The sequence below is a fragment of the Hipposideros armiger genome, unplaced genomic scaffold, assembly GCF_001890085.2.
Source record: "Hipposideros armiger isolate ML-2016 unplaced genomic scaffold, ASM189008v1 scaffold_0, whole genome shotgun sequence".
Taxonomy (NCBI): domain Eukaryota; kingdom Metazoa; phylum Chordata; class Mammalia; order Chiroptera; family Hipposideridae; genus Hipposideros; species Hipposideros armiger.
The window spans coordinates 10,538,886-10,554,500 of NW_017731350.1; the positions used below are offsets into that span (position 1 = coordinate 10,538,886).

The 15,615-nt window shown below is 49.8% G+C and overlaps 1 long non-coding RNA gene across 3 annotated transcripts in view; it reads left to right on the top strand.

Annotated features, from left to right (window-relative positions):
* LOC109389894 (uncharacterized) overlaps positions 1 to 15,615 on the top strand; it is an 88,068-nt gene that overhangs the window by 28,031 nt on the left and 44,422 nt on the right. The window lies entirely within an intron of this gene.

Genomic DNA, 15,615 nt, shown 5'->3' on the forward strand with positions numbered 1-15,615 from the left:
CTGGAGGCTAGGTACTTAGGAGGGCAATCTGCGTGAGAAGCTTTGTCTTGCCCGATTTCAACAGGAGTCAGACATCCACAGAGCCAGGCTGATGGAGAGGAAACAGATCAGCCAGCCATTCCCGTGCCCGCCCTCCACGGGAAAGACCTGGTCATGTCATCTGAATATCAGATATGCTTTACCCACCTGTGCATTCACTAGGATTCAAGAGGGGCTTTGCAAAACGAATTCTTTTATCTGAAGTTGGAAACATTAACTAGATAAATAGGACAGGTGGGTTTTTGGTGATTTTTTTTTTGTTTTGTGTTTTTTTTTTTCCTCTTTCTTGCCATTGCATGGATCAGAAAGCCAACCCAGAATATGAACACAGGCCCCAAGGACAAGACGGTCCCGGGCACAGCACTGGGGAGGGCCTTCCCAAGTGGAACACCTGTGGCTGCACAAAGTAGTCTCCTCAGCACCCTCCTCCCCACGCTCATTCTCAGGTCCCCATTGGCTCCGCTAGGTCTTGAGTGGCACACTCAGCTCAGGCAGTGACCTTTCCATGAAGCCTGAAGACCAGATTCCGTCCAGGTGGGTGAGGTCAGGCGCCCATCGCTGTGCGTCCACACACCAGCCCATGCCTCCATCACAACAACTGCACACTACATGTGGCAGCCCATGGCTTACCATGGCTCGGCTCCAGTTTTTCAACTTTATGGTGGTGCAGAAGCGATACACATCACACATTACATGAGATATTCAACATTTTATTATAAACTAGGCTTTGTGTTAAATGCTGTTGCCCACCAGTAGGCTAACGTCAGTGTTCTGAACACATTGAAGGTAGGCGAGGCTGAGCTATGATGTTTGGTCGGTTAGGTGTGTTAAGCTATCTGCAAACATGAGGCAGGTGCCGTACTTGGTTCTCAGAGTGGAAGGAATGCAGGAAGCTGACGACAGGCTGCAGGGTGGGCCTTGGTGGGACTTGTCCTCCCTGTGTCTGTCCCTCTGGATACACCCCAGGCAAAGACTCACTCCACCAGGCAGGCTTTCAGGACTCTCCTGTGTTCCGTTCAGGTGTGTGGCTGCATGCAGACTCCAAGGTGAGCTCTCAGCCACTGCCCCATTCATCACCTCCACAGACCCAAGCCCTCAGCACTGTGCCCAGCTGACACATGTAAGAAGGAGTCTGGTCCCTTGAGTCGGTGGGGTCTGATTTAGCACTGAGTCAGCACAGCCACTGGGGAAGAAGTAGATCATTAGGGTTGAAGGAACCCAAAATTCAGAATCAGACAGATTTAGGTGAGAACCACACTTCTGCCACTGACAGGCTGTGTGATCTCAGGAAATTCATCTAAACACTGCAGCGTTGTGTCTGTATCAGTAAAATAGAAGGAGAAGTTATATGAAGCTACTTTTTAATAACAAAGAATTATGTTGTAAAGTATTTTGCACACAAAGGATATTCAGGAATATTGGCCATTATTGGTATGAAAAAGGTCAAGCTTGCAATCCAATAAATCAGGAAGTTATTGATAATATAATGAAATTACTTTGCCGTTATGAAGAAGTTATCATATTGTTGCTTTAGACTGTACAACTTTAAATTAAAAAAGAAAAGAATTTATTTAAGGCACAAATGTCAGAATCAAAGAGATTCATTAGGTGATTGGCCTTCAGCACATTTCTGTACTTCTCTTAGCAGGGGCTCCCTTCTCTCCATTGCGGGCACAATAAAACCCGTGTTTTGGGGCCATGGATGTGAGGACTGAATGAGAGGTGAGGGATGGATGGGGCCAAGCTCAGCCAAGGATAGAGCCGGTTCTCACAAAGTGGTGGCTTTGAAATTCCGTTCCCTGAAGGTGTCCTACTTCATTCTGTGGCTCCAGGTCCTACCAGGATAGGACCCAGCCTGTTCCCTAGCTCCACGTAAGCCTTGGAGTTGAGAGTTGAGAGACCTGAACAAAAACGTTCTCTGGGCACTCAACATCGGCATTGGACTAGGAGTGACTAAGAAGCTCAGGGCAGGCCTGGGGCCATCTGCCTTCTCCCCTGAGCCTTGGCCCTCATCCGTAAGTGAAGGGGGTGGGCAGACAGTGGTTCAGGTGGCTTCTAGCTCTGGCATTCTGTGAGTCTAATTTATAGTTGAGTGAGTTGTCATTCATAGGCCAGGAAGGGCAAAATTATCCTCATTATTCTGCTGGCAGTTCTGCTGCCTGTGAAGCCCCCGGGTCCCGCCACATGTGGAATTAGCTCTGAGGCCTGGGGCTTTTAATTAAAGGGCTTTGTGAGTCAGACGGTTTATGGGAAGATTCAGATCTTCAGGGAGACACGGAGGGAGGGCCCCTGCCCTGTAAGCCACTCCTTGAGCAATGGCTACCGCTCCCAGTGTGAGGATGGGGAATTGGGAGGCGTGCGTGGGGACTTCCGGAAGAGGCTGTAGTTACGTGTCTCTCGCAGCCCTGCCGGCTCCTGGTCCTTGGGCCAGCTGGTATGTTGCATGTCATCGCGTCTTCCCTTGTGAGTGTGTGAGCTGTGCCAGCCACATTTGATTTTGATACAGTTCCCCCTGGTCGCCACAATGCCCTGACTGTTTCTCACCCAGTGCGGTTTCCACTTTGGGTGGTTTGTGCTAAATGTATTTTCAGTCCCGAGTGGGACAAGGATAAAAGGATTGCCTGCAAAAAAAAGTGGTTTCTGAATGTGTTGGAAGCAGGGCTGTGTGTTTTTAACAATTGCCTCCCCAGAGGAGGGCTTGAAAAACCTCACCTTTCAAAGATGTTTCAACTCATATTAGAAAGTGACTTCAATAAAGCTGCTCTCCTGACCACCATTGCTGTGATCGCCGGGCTGGTGATGATTTGTCTGGCCCACATCTCTGGGGCTGGAATGTCACACCGTTTCTTCCCGTTACCCTCCCAGAGAAGGTGAAACCACACTTGTCAGGTTCTTTTACCTATGTCACTGTGTGTGTGTGTGTGTGTGTGTGTGTGTGTATAGTGGGGGGGAGGTGACACACTGGAATAAGGGCCTGCTAGACAGAGTGCATTATGCTTTCAACTGCATCCATTTGCTATTCCCATAAACCATTATTGAGCACCTACTGTGTGCCTGGCACCATGTTAGGGCAAGAGCCCTGACGTATTCTTGCATTGTCACCCTGTAGCGAACCTCACAATATTCTGCACCACTGGCCCCCAGGGCTCCTGCGAACTGACCCAGTTTCCTTTATTTTCATCCTGGATGCGATGTGTTCAGGAAACTTGAATCAGCCACTGTGTTTGACTGTCTTTAGATCAGGGTTTCACAATTCAGCACCCCTGACACCTTGGGCAAAGCAAGTCTTTGTTGTGGGGACTCTTTCCAACCTTGTAGGATGTTTACAGTCTCCCTGGATGTCAGTAGCACCACACACTTCAGCTGTGACAACCAAAAATGTTTGTAGACATTGCCAAATATATCCTTATAACATTGCATTTACCAAAATGCCCTTCTAGCCACTGCCTTGGTTTATGTAGTGATGTGTAAGAAAAGCGAGGATTTATACTCCCCTTTTGCAGTTAAGGTAACTGGGGCCAGGAAGGGAAGAAAGTTGCCCATCCTACTGAGTTGGGAGCAGAGCTATAGTTGCAATTTAAGTCTCCTGTCTCCCCAACCCAGTGTCCCTCTCACGGATCCGTGTAGTGGTGTGCTGGTAAACGCTTCAGAACTGGATCTCTGGGAAAAACAAAAACAAAACACATCTGATTAAGATGTTTGCCAATTTCGTGGTGTAAATACTCCCACCATGGCTGGTTTCTTCTTACAAGACCTCCGTGAACGTAGGGTGGGAAGAGCTATGTATAATTGGCCCTGCCGAGCCAGTGTCAAGTGATGTCAGGACGCCACTGGGTCCACATGGGCTTTGCTCCAATACCCGTCTTTCTCCCTCTGGACCTTGCTCCTCCACCCATCCCCTTCCTTCAGAAACACGCACACGTATTACTGTGAGGCGTGACGGGGAAGCGTTATCCTGGTAAGTGTGTTTGGTCATCTGTTGGAAGAAGTATAGTGCTGTTAGAGTGGAATTTCCCCCCTCCCTCTTCTGTTAAATGAACATTTCTTTTTGTAATCTCTTCATCTAAGGGTAGTAGAAGCAGGGCAGCTCTGGTCTTGGGGCCGAATCCTTAGGGGGCTTGTCAGTGGGATCTCCCGGACAGAGCGAACCTCGGAGCAGGGCAGGGACTGAGGGCTGTTGCTTGGCATCAGTTACGTTGAGTGTGCGGTGCTTGGAGGTACAAAGTAGTGGGGGCCAGCGGGCTGTGGGATAGACCGTGCTAGAACATAGCAGAAGGGTCTTGGCTGGAGTTCCAGTCCAGATACGAGCTGTGACTTCTGTAAGCCTCAGCCTCCACACATGTGCAACGAGAAACAATAATCCCCCAACCCCAAACACACACACACACACACACACACACACACACACACACACACGCACGCACTGTTGATGTTAAGAGAAAATGCACTATCTGTTCTCTTCAGATACCTACTCTCGCAGTTGGTTGTTTGGTGGATTGACTGGTTGTCATAAACTGGAAACTCATCAAGCCTAAGGCCTTAGCTGATCTTGTGTTTTCCACCTTGGCCATGGTTCTGCGCCATATGTTCCTGGCCATCTTCTCTATAGTCTAGCATTAGACCCGGGTTTGGGTAGTCTGGGGCTGTGGGAAGAACCCTTCTCTGGTTATCACGAGACCTGGTTCTCACCCTACCTTTGGTGCCACCTCATTACATAACCTGGGGGAGTAGTTGGTGTGACTTGGAATGTGGGTAACCCCAGCGGAGGGGCGGGGGCATTTGATTTGATCCTGGGGATAGTGGGAAGTATTTCAAGGGTTTTAAGTAGAAAAGTCACATCATCAGATGTGTGCTTTAGAAAGTTCTTTCTGCAGCACTCCAGACTGGGTGGAGTGAAACCCGTTAGGTCCAGGTGGGGTGAAACCAGTTAGGAGGTTGGTGCAACAGTCCAGTCAAAAAGTGATGAGGTGACTCATGGGTGCTAAATGCTGAGTGGCTCAGACAGAAATTGCTATGAGAGTTCAGAGAAGTGATAGGTCAGTGTGGACTGGGGTATCAGAGCAGTATCAGAGGAGACTTCATGGAGGAGGTGAGGCTGCTGCTGGCCTTGACGGATGATAGAAGGGATGGAGCTGTCAGTCCGGGCTGCAGAACTGGGAAAGAAAACACGAAGCTGCAGTAAATCACATTGGGCTTAAATGGAGAGTTTATATAAAGGATGGGTCTCAATGTGTAAGGACCCATTCATGGAGGGACTTGAAAGCCAGGCTTAGGAACATGGACTTGTTAGAAGGTGATGGTTCTCACAGGAAAAGTGCATTTCCTATAGTTAGTATCTGTGGAGATCTTACCCCCGGCATTTTCCTCTTCAGGGCTCCCACCTCTCTTTCTCTTGTGGTGAGGTGTAGGGTGCCTGGGACCCTGGTGAGAGGGTGTGTGATTCACCCCCGCAGCCGTGTGCTGGTGGGAAGACAGGACCCCCTGGAGTCTTGAGGATGAATGCAGCCCTGGATGTTGACCGTGGCTCCTGATTTGCCTCGCAGCAGGGACCCAGGGACGGGAGCAGCTGTGCTATTGTCTCCAGGCAATCTCCAGCGTTTGTCTGGCTAGGCTGGGGTGACTGTCCTCAGCAGTGTAGATAAGCCGTCTGCCAGCTGTCGCAGGTACCTTCTCAATCATTCTTCTTCCTGTCAGTTCTGACTCTGTCCCTCACTAAGAATAAAAGAAATTCCCCGTTTCCCCCCACACCTGCTTTGTGAAAGGGTGTCTGGCTCTGTCCACAGAGTGGAGGGATGGCTAGCCTTGTGCTGTCTGAGTGGTAGGGGATTTGTACTTTCTGTGAAGTGTTACAAAGCAGGGTTTGCTAGGAAATGGTGTGAGCTAGATATTATTACCTCTGAGGCTCACGTGAGCAAACTGGGGCTCAGAGCGGTACAGCAACTCACCCAAGGTTGCATAGCGAAGAACTGATGGGGTGAGAGCTAAAAACTAGGTACCTGTGGACTTCAGTGTCTTCCTGTCAGATTTGGACTGGGGCGTTCTGTAGGAGGTGCTCCATTTTCATGGGTTTTTAGCAGAAAAAAACCTGCCTGGTAAAAAAATTACTTTCACACGTGGCAGTGTATATCGCAGGCTAAGTCCGTACAAGAACACTTCCTTGAAGGACTCTTCTAGACGTTGAGAGTCCCAAGGTTCAAAGTCCGCTCCATTATCTAGATGGCAGTGAGTGACTTGCCCAGTGTCTTAGAGAAATTTAAGGTCAAAGCAGAAACGGGAGTCCGGGTTGCCTGCTTCTCAACCCCCCAGTGCTCCGCCTTCTACCTGGCCTCATGGTGAAAGTGGGGTTTCTGTAGAACACCCAACCTAAGCCACGCCAGAGGGGATCTTTGTTGGTGTCACTCATGGTTGGGTTGCTGGGTAGCTCCTGGGTGGTTTGTGGCACTCCGGTGGTGTTTGCCATGGAAACCTATGTAGTTTGGGGTACGTGGGTGCTGCAGGCGTTCGTAGATCTGCTGGAGCATGGAGTCACTGGCAACACGGGCAACAAATAACCCAGCCAGACTGGCTCTCAGACTGTGCTCAGTGCAGTCTGTCCATGGCGCCATTTAGTTTATGACTCCTCGGCAGCCCTGGCCTTGAATTTCTAGAACAGTTATTTAGCTCTGACTTTCCAGGTCAGCTCTACCCCCATTTATTTAGGAGCAGTCGTATTTGCTGAAGTTCATATAGGTGCCAACGACTACACTGACCACTTTTAATGTTGGGTAACCCTAAACATTCCTGAAATGGAGCCAGTGTTCCCTTTATAGAGAGGGGACAAGCCAAAGCTCAAAGAAATGACAACTCACAGCTATTGGGCTTGAGACCCAGGCTGTTTCTGCAGCTCCATTCTCCCACTAACACTGACAAAAGCGTTTGCTACGTGGGCTTACTGTTGGGCATCAGTCAACATCAGGGCACGTCAAGTCCTCCACAGCCTGACACCAGCCTCTTTTACCGCCTCTTCCTTCCCTCTCCAGCCGCCTCGAGCTGTTCACTGTCCTCAAGGAAGGCAAACTGTGCAAATTCAACCCTTAACGCTTGTCATTGGTGCAAGGCTCGGGGCTGGTCAGAACAGCCCGTAAAGATAAGTAAGACATGCCCCACCCCCACCCCCTTAAGGGACTTTCCATCCAAAGGCAAAGACAAAGCACGAACATCGATAGCTACGGTGCTTCAGAAGCGAAAGCTCACGGGCCTTCAGTGTAGCCCAGAGAAGCCTGCTGGCGCTTATCCTTGTAAGATCTGCATGTGACAGACAGAGTCTGAAGATGAGAGAGAAGTGAGGAACTAAAGGTCACCCGGCCCAGCCTAGGCTAAGCTGCGGGTACACCCAGGGTTCCTTGCCCCCCTATGAAGCGTTCTTGCTACATCAAAGTCTACTGCTAGCTTTATCACTAGTGATGGTCAGGCACGGCCTCCGCAGTCTGAACTGTGTCTGTGTCTGTCTTTTTAAAAAAATATTTCTTAAATTTATTTTTCAATTACAATTGACATACAATATTATATTAGTTTTGGGTGTATAGCATCGTGGTTAGACATTAACATACCTTACGCAGTGATCACCCCCATAAGCCTAGTACCCACCTGATCCCCTACGTACTTATTACAGTATTATTGACTATATTCCCTATGCTGTACTTTACATCCCCATGACTATTTTTATAAGTGGCAATTTGTACATTTTAATCTCTGTCATATTGCTGCCTGCCTGATGGAGACAAGGCGGTGTTGGCTGCTGACACCTCAAACCTGTTACGTTGTTAAGGCAGCACTCCTGTACTTGCAGCCCTGAGAGGTGAGGAGGGAACATGAAAATACCCGGGTTGTCTGAGATTTGATTGTACTGATGCTTGGGGCTGTCAGAAAGAGGTGGAGGCTGATCTTATTTGGTCCCTAAAGTTTCTCCTCCTCCCTACCCCAGAGAAGGACCTGATGTCACGAGCACTATGAAATACTGTCTTAAAGACAGGGGATCCGCCTGGCAGTTTTGTTCCGTGGAAACCGTAGGTGGAGTTTTCTGAAGTCGTCAGCCAGTTTGGTGTCCTCCTACCATCGACATGGGGGCACTTGCCTTCATGGCTGTTTAGTGGGACAAAGAGCAGGACAGGTGTTAAACCACAACCCTGGGAAATGGAGCAGATATGAATGAGGTCAGGGTAGAGATCTGGGCTTTTCTGGTTCTGCCACCACGTGCCCCTGGCCACTGTCCTTGCACCCCTTGTCAGATCCCCCACCTGTGTGTCATGGGCTGGCTTCTCCATTGCACTTGGAGTCCCATGGAGATCAAACTCGTGTTCAAACGTGTGCTTCACTACAAGCTCGCTGAGTCACTGTTCAGTTCCTTACCTGTGAGATGTGCTAATGGGAGTACTGCCATTTCAGTGGGATTGATATGAGGGCTGCAGGAAGCAGCAGTGTGCCTGCTGCATAACGCACAGGGAAGGAGAGTGACGGTCTCCCGTCCCGTCACGATCATCCACTCGCTGCCCTCTGACAGCCTCGGATTGCCTGAGCCCAGGCCACTCTGGTCGGTCACCATCAGGTCTCTAGGCCGCTCCCACACTCGGCTTCCCGCCGTGGGTCCCCAGCATGAGAGCCACATGCTGACATGGGAGAAACCTGCAGAGCTGTGTTCTAGTCCTGGCTTCTGCACCTTCCCCACTTGCTGAGTGCAGTTAAACAAATCCCCGCTTTCTCTAGAACTCAGGTAGGTATCCCTGAATTGCATTAGCGATAATAATAATACTAGCAGTAATGATAATACTATTATAATAACAGTAGTGGGTTGAATGGCGCCTCCTCCCAAAAAGATGAGTCCATGCCCTAATCCCCCACAACCTGTGACTGTGACCTAATTCGGTAAAAAGATTTTGCCTATTTACCAAATACCATCACTTGCAGAAGCCCCTGCATAAAACATGAAAAGCCAGGCTGTGTTACTGCAGGAGGGTACCCAGAGCCTGCCACCAAGCCCCTTCAGCATCTCTGGGGTTCCTCAGACCAGTGAGTTTCTCTAGAGCTGTCAGCTGGTTGCTTGACTAGAAGTCCTGTGATTCTCCATGATTAAATAAATGCCTAAGCGGTTTCTTCAGTGGATGGACTAAGGTCTGTTTCTTTTTTATTAGCATTTTGCTCTACCTGTGTGAATTTGATTCGGGACTGATTTCCTGGTTTCAAAAGAACAGCAGATTTCCTGGGACAGAGTAAAACAAAAGGAGGCTTTAAGTGCTGTGTTTGTCCTCCCCAGGCCAATGGGGTGAAAGGGGAGGTCTCTGGCCAAACAAGCCCAGCCCCACATCTCCGGTCAGGGTCAGTGCCTGCTGGCCATGGAGAAAGGCCAGGCCTGTTCCGGCAGAGCGCTGCCCTCGGAGGAAACAGGGCCTTGTGTCTTGTCAGCAGCCTGCAGAGTCTCCAGGGGATCTGGGCAGCAGTAGCTGCTCCCCACACTGGTTGCCCTCCAGCTGCCTTAGGTGGCCTTAGGAGAGCCACCAAGCCCTCAACGGTGGGGTCTGGCTGGTTCTCGGAATAGCTGTGCGTTCAGGTTCTGGGTGCCAGGGCACAGGGAGCCCCACAGTCCTTTAAAAATATATTGCTAAAGCTAGTCACGCCCTTGCTTCTTAGATCACAGCATAACTGCTCTATAACCAGGTTGCATCAGCCTGTTTTATATTTAAGGCTCAGATGCCTAGTGGATTTATTGGGTTGTCGGAAAAGTCATGACGTATTTTTTCTGTTTTTCATTGCAAAAATGCGGCGTGACTTTTCCGACAGCCCGATAGAAGCCATCGTGGTGAGCAAAGGAAGAGTGAAACATTGCAAAGGATATTTATGTGGATTAGAAAGCAGAGGACTGTTTAGGAGACACAACCGGACAGAAAAATAACTGGCTTCACAGGATTATGGATTATATTAGGGTGACCATACGTCCCATGTGTCTGGGACAGTCCTGGTTTATGCCTGTTGTTCCAGTGGCATCAGTGGTCCCCTTGCCACTCTCAGAAGCATCCAGGTTTGGATGNGTGGTCTCCTTTCCATGTCTCCTCTGGGAGAACCAGTCGCCCTCACCAGCCAGGGCTCTCTCGTCTCTTGTTCTTGGAGGACCTCTGGGCTCTACTTGATGGACTTGGCTGAGTAGAAGACTCAGTACCTGATTTCGCCTTGTCTGCCTCTAAGGAAAGACCTCAATGTGAACTTTCTCTTACCGCCTTCTGTCTAGGACCCTGGCTATACCCGGGGGAGGGAGCCTTTCCTTTGGATGCCTTTAACAGATATAAGGGAAAGTTTAAAAAGAAAGGGAAAGAAGAGGAGAGAAATCAAGAGAAAGAAAAGGAAGGAAGGGGAAAAAAGGAAAGAAAAACAGAAAGAAAAGAAAAGAAGAAAGAAGAAAAGAAAAAAAAAGGAAAGAAAAGATGTCTGTGGCATCTGGTTAAGTTGGGCTCTAACCGGTGCTGAGGCGCCGACTCACCATTTGACATGGACACCCCTTCCCTTCTCTCATCACTATGAGAGACTTGGACTTGATTTCCAGGTGCTGCCATTTCCAAACTTATCCCCAAGGACAGTCCTTGAATCCTGCTAAATCCCCACATGGTCCGGCAGGAGCCCCGTGTGGGGCTTGTATTTGCATCACCACCTCCAGGAAGCCTCTCTGGAAGGCGACAAACTAGACCCCTCACCTCTTCATGAAAGACCAGGCCTCCATGGACACAGGCTCGGCCTGCACCCCACCCACCCAGCCTGTGCTGGGAGCCCTGGGGTAGCTACTGCCCTGGTTTCGTTCTTTTGTTCTAAGTCTCTAGCTTCCTTGCAGCTCTGTCTTTGCTCCATCTCTGGGTTGGAAAATAGTAGGAGAATCAGCTTGGGCTGTCCGGCTTAGCCCTCATGGTGAGCTTGCTCTTCTCTGTCGGGGCCTTGTGTGCGGCCAGCCCAGTAGCCCAGGATGGAAACGTCTCCTGACCTGGATGGAAAGCAGGAGGAAACCCAGGGGTCATGACCAGGCTGCAAACTGGCGAAGGAGCTGTGCAGAATTCTTAATGCTGGAAGCAGGCTTGGAAAGTGTTTCCTCTGAGGACCTCTGTAGGGCTGTCAGTGCCCCCCACAGAATCCCCTTCTTCCTCTTCTCCTGACTCGACTGCTGGTCAAAAAGGAGGGGGAATGGCAATCTCAATTGTCTTCAGTGGCCATAACATGCAGAGAAGGACCCCAGAAATGCGATGTGTCCCTAAGTATAAGAAATGGCACATAACGAATACTGTGCGTTGGAGCGGACCTCAGGTGAGGCTTGCTTAATTGCGTTCCTCATGCGATGCTGTGGCACGCTGTCATTAGGACCCAGCCTGGGCCACGCTGCCTGGGTCACACCCTCCTCTGAGCTGGGACAGGCCGCCTCTCCTCCCAGTCACCACATTCCTCACCTGCAAAATGAGCAAGCCAGTAGCGCCTGTCACCTCAGGCTGCTGTGATCATTAAACGAGCTAATAGGTGTAAGCACACGGAGTGGCGCCTGGCACATAGAAAGGCCTCCGTAAGTGTTAGCTATTTTTATTTTCATCTAAAGCCTCCGCTGAATTTTTTATTAAAAATAAGTTTCTAGAATGTGTTGTGGGTTCAGTCATTCAATGGCTGTTTATTAAGTGTCTCCTGTGTGTGCAGAATGAATCTTGGATGATGAAGGTTCAAAGCTGAAGTCAGCAACAGTGATAAACAGTCAGATGTCCCTAGTGTGTGACACCATTAAAACCACTAAAGAGAGCATTTTAGGAGACTGGAGCCTTCTCAGCGGAGCTGCGAGGCCCAGGGTGGGGGTGGTAATAAGGAGGGGACGGAGGCAGGAGATGGGGCAGATGGTGGGCTGAGAGAAGATGGAGGCCTTGACTAAGGATTCCTTAGGGGCGGAGAGCCATTCTGCGTGGAGACTGGGAGGATAGTTAAGGAGAGGAGCTGGTGGATAGTGACTCTTTGGTTTCGGTGCTGAGGGTGAGCTCTGCTTTGAGCCTTTCAAGGTGAAATGCTTCAGGGCCCGTGGTGGAGATCCATCCACTTTGCGCAGCTCTGCTATGGCGAGAGGAAGAGGGCTCAGGATGTGGACGTGGGGGCTGAGGGAGCACAGACCCCTCTGTGTGCGGCCTGAGAGCCCTGGCCCAGCCTGGCCTCCTTGCAGGCCCCACAAAGACTTGCTTGTTCTCCCCTGACATCCGACCTCGCCCTCAGGATTTCTCTGTCCTGCTGGAGCAAGATCTCACACAGTGATAATAGAATGAACGGGAAGGGCGGAATCAAGTGAAGACTGGCTCAGGTTGCCATGCCAACCCGCTTCCAGAACGGAGGGAGACGGCACCTGCCGTGTGCTCCGTGCGCGCCTTCCAGGTCACACCCCAGGACAGTCCCGAGTGGCTGAGCTCCTGGTCGGAGCAAAACGGGAGCTGCTGGTATCGGTTCTGAGAGATGCTAGCCGTCTGGACAATATGTTAGAGGGTCAAACTAATGAATTGCTGCAGACCAGGGGTTGATTGTTTTCTGTTTTTCAAATTATTTTCTTAAGTAAGCGAGGATTGCACTGAAACACCTGGATTTTCTATTTAGCAAAGATTTATAGAGAGAGTTTTGCCTCGGAAATGTCATAAAAGCTTACTGTTCAGAGGGATCTGCGCGATTCTCTGGTTGAAGTTCTGTCTGATCCTTTTTTCAGGTGAGTAAACTGAGGCTCAGAGAATGGGAGGCAGTGTTGCAAATGGGAAGACTGAAGACTTTATAGCCATGTAGCCCCAGCTCCAGGGTTGGGACGCTGTATATAAAGCACCTAACACAGGCCTGGCCCGGACTGGGGGCTCCATAAATGATGCCACGTGGTTACTTTTTGACCTCTCATTCGTGCCAAGTGGGATCAATAAATGAACTCACTCATAAAACAAAATGCATATTAAGCCAGTACAAGTGGAACTCCCGGTTTCCTTCATCTGAAAACAACCAATCCTGAAGCAACCACGTACTTGCAGATACAGGATCAAAAAGGGATTTGCCTCCGGGACTTCAAATGCTTAGTCTAGAATGCAGCGGCTCTCAAACTTAGGCTCAAGGCCACCTAGCCAGGGGAAGGTGAGCTGGTGTCTCCACGGCCTCTTCAGTGTGGTTCCCACACTCCGCTGGGCATCAGATACCCTAAGAGGATTCTGTGTAGCTGGGTTCTCAGATAGTATGAACTGAGGCGTGACCCTAGACCTCACGTTAGAATAACAATTTGCTGTCTTCAAGTGGAATTAAGAAGCAGCCTAAACAGTAGGCTTGATCTGCCTGTGAGGCCTGAGAGCCCTGCTCAGCGGTCGGAGGGCAACGTTTTCAAATTTAGAGTCACTTGTGGCCACAGACACCAACCAGCCTGGGAACCCCAGCTGCAGGATGAAGTTCAAATCAGGACACGCATGGTTTAGTTGTCAACAGCAGGAGGGCTGGGCTGGAGCATAAATGTGGAGATAAACTTGGTGAGTTTGTTTGTTTGGTCCAATTGTGGTCTTGGTTGATAAATCCAAACAGGGAAGTTCCACGGTGATGGTGCTGCCTTCTCTGTGTATCGTGAGTTTCCTGCAGGAGCGTCCTCTGTGACAGAAAGGCCATCCTTCTGTGCCCTGTCTGTCTGTAAGCCCTGNTATCTATCTATCTATCTATAGCCAAGCCAGAGAGCTAGGAAGTTGCTTATATAGGCACTGCTCTTCTATAGGGTGTGAGGGAACGGCTCCTTGGTCCAGCGTTATTTGAGTATAACCTGCACAAAGTGGGGCAACAAGACCAGAAGGGGCGAAGGCTCTGAGGTGGGGACGTGCTTGGTGTGAAGGAACTGCAAGTGGCCCGGAGAATTGGCACAGAAGGAATGACAGAACAGCGGAAGGACACGGGGGCAGAGAGTAGTGGGCAGATCCTGTAGGGCCTGATAAGCCACTGTAAGAACGTGGGCTTTTATGTTCTGCTGGCTTTTCTAGAGATTCTTCTACCCTTTTCCCAGAGCATCTCAAAGGCCCCACCCCTAAAGCATCATAAGTAGAAAGAAGGATGGGTGCTCCTGCCTAATATAATATTAGCCATTCATGCAAAAACCTGCACTGGCACGAGGTACTGAGACTCAGGAATGAATGAGACTTGGCCCCATCCTAGGGACCCATGGTCTGGCGCTGGTTCAAGGCTGCTTGGGGAAGATTGCATCGATAAATTGGGTCAAAGTGAACAGTTGCCCTAATTTGGTCATTGGGTAACCAACTTGCTAGAGTGGGAATTTTCTGCTGGAGCCTCCCACGGGTTCACTTCTATCAGTTCTCTTGGAATTCGTTCACCTAGGCCATTGCCAAGACTTGCCTCAGGGTAGAGGGAGGATCTGTTCATTCAGCAAACATTTGAGTGCCTGTTACATGTCGGTGCCAGTGTTAGACACCGGTGGTACATGGGGGATGGCTGGATTCAGCCCTGCCCTCAAGCTGTCTGTGGTTTTACTGCGAGACCTACCAGTGACCTGACAACACACACGCATCGGTGTTGTGTAAGAGTGAGTGTGAGGAACCCAGAGGAGGGGCCCCCAACCCACACTGAGGAGCAGAGCCGGGGAAGCTCCCTGGGGACATGCTGTCTCCACTTAGTTCTAGAGATGAGGTGTCATCTGGCAGATGAAGAATGGGGGGTGAGGGGGACGCTTCAGGGGAGGGCGGGAGGAGTTTGTAGGCCAAGGAGAAGCATAAGCAAGGGCTGCCCCTCGGAGGAACTGTGTGTGCCGCCATTCCCTGTGCTGTGGGCAGTGAGGTGGCACGCCTGAGAGATGAGGGACTCATCAGAGGGAGAGGCTGGAGCCGTGACTGTCAGACCAAGAGGGTGGAGTCTATCCTGAGGACAGCTCAGAGCAGGTAAGAACTCTTTAAGCAAAGGTTGATGGCCTGATAAGATTGGAGTTTTATGAGGACGCAGAGGGGCTAAATTTATTTGACACCTGGTTCTTTAAAAGTGCTTATTCACACCCATTCCTTGTAATATTGTAAGATCAGTTTCCTCAGCTGTAAAATAGGTTAATACAGATGGACTGAATGAGATGACTGCCGCGAGTGGATGAATCCATTGTACTTTCCACCAATGAGGGCCCTTGTAAAAGTTAAATGTTGACAGCATTTTACGTGCAGTCTTGGTGCACAAATTTCTGGGAAACGGTTAGAACAGGAGTCTTGTTTCTGATAGGAGAGAGTGGCTGGCAAAAGCCCAAGCAATTCTAGTAGCAATCATGAAATTTAGGTCTTGATACATTTTCTCTTAGTCAGGAAATGAATGGGTAATATCCATCTTTTAGCCATCTCTCTGTTGAATACTAAAATAAGTGTGCTCTCTTTAGAAATGTATGCATTCGTTACATAATACCTGAGTACCTACCATGTGCCAGACACTGTGCTAAGCCTGGGAACATCAAGACAAATCAAACATGGTCAGCCCCTCAAAGTTCATAAGCTTGTGGCAAAGAGAAAGGAGCCAACAGTCACAGGAGCAGACAGAGAGTAAGGGCTCCAACGT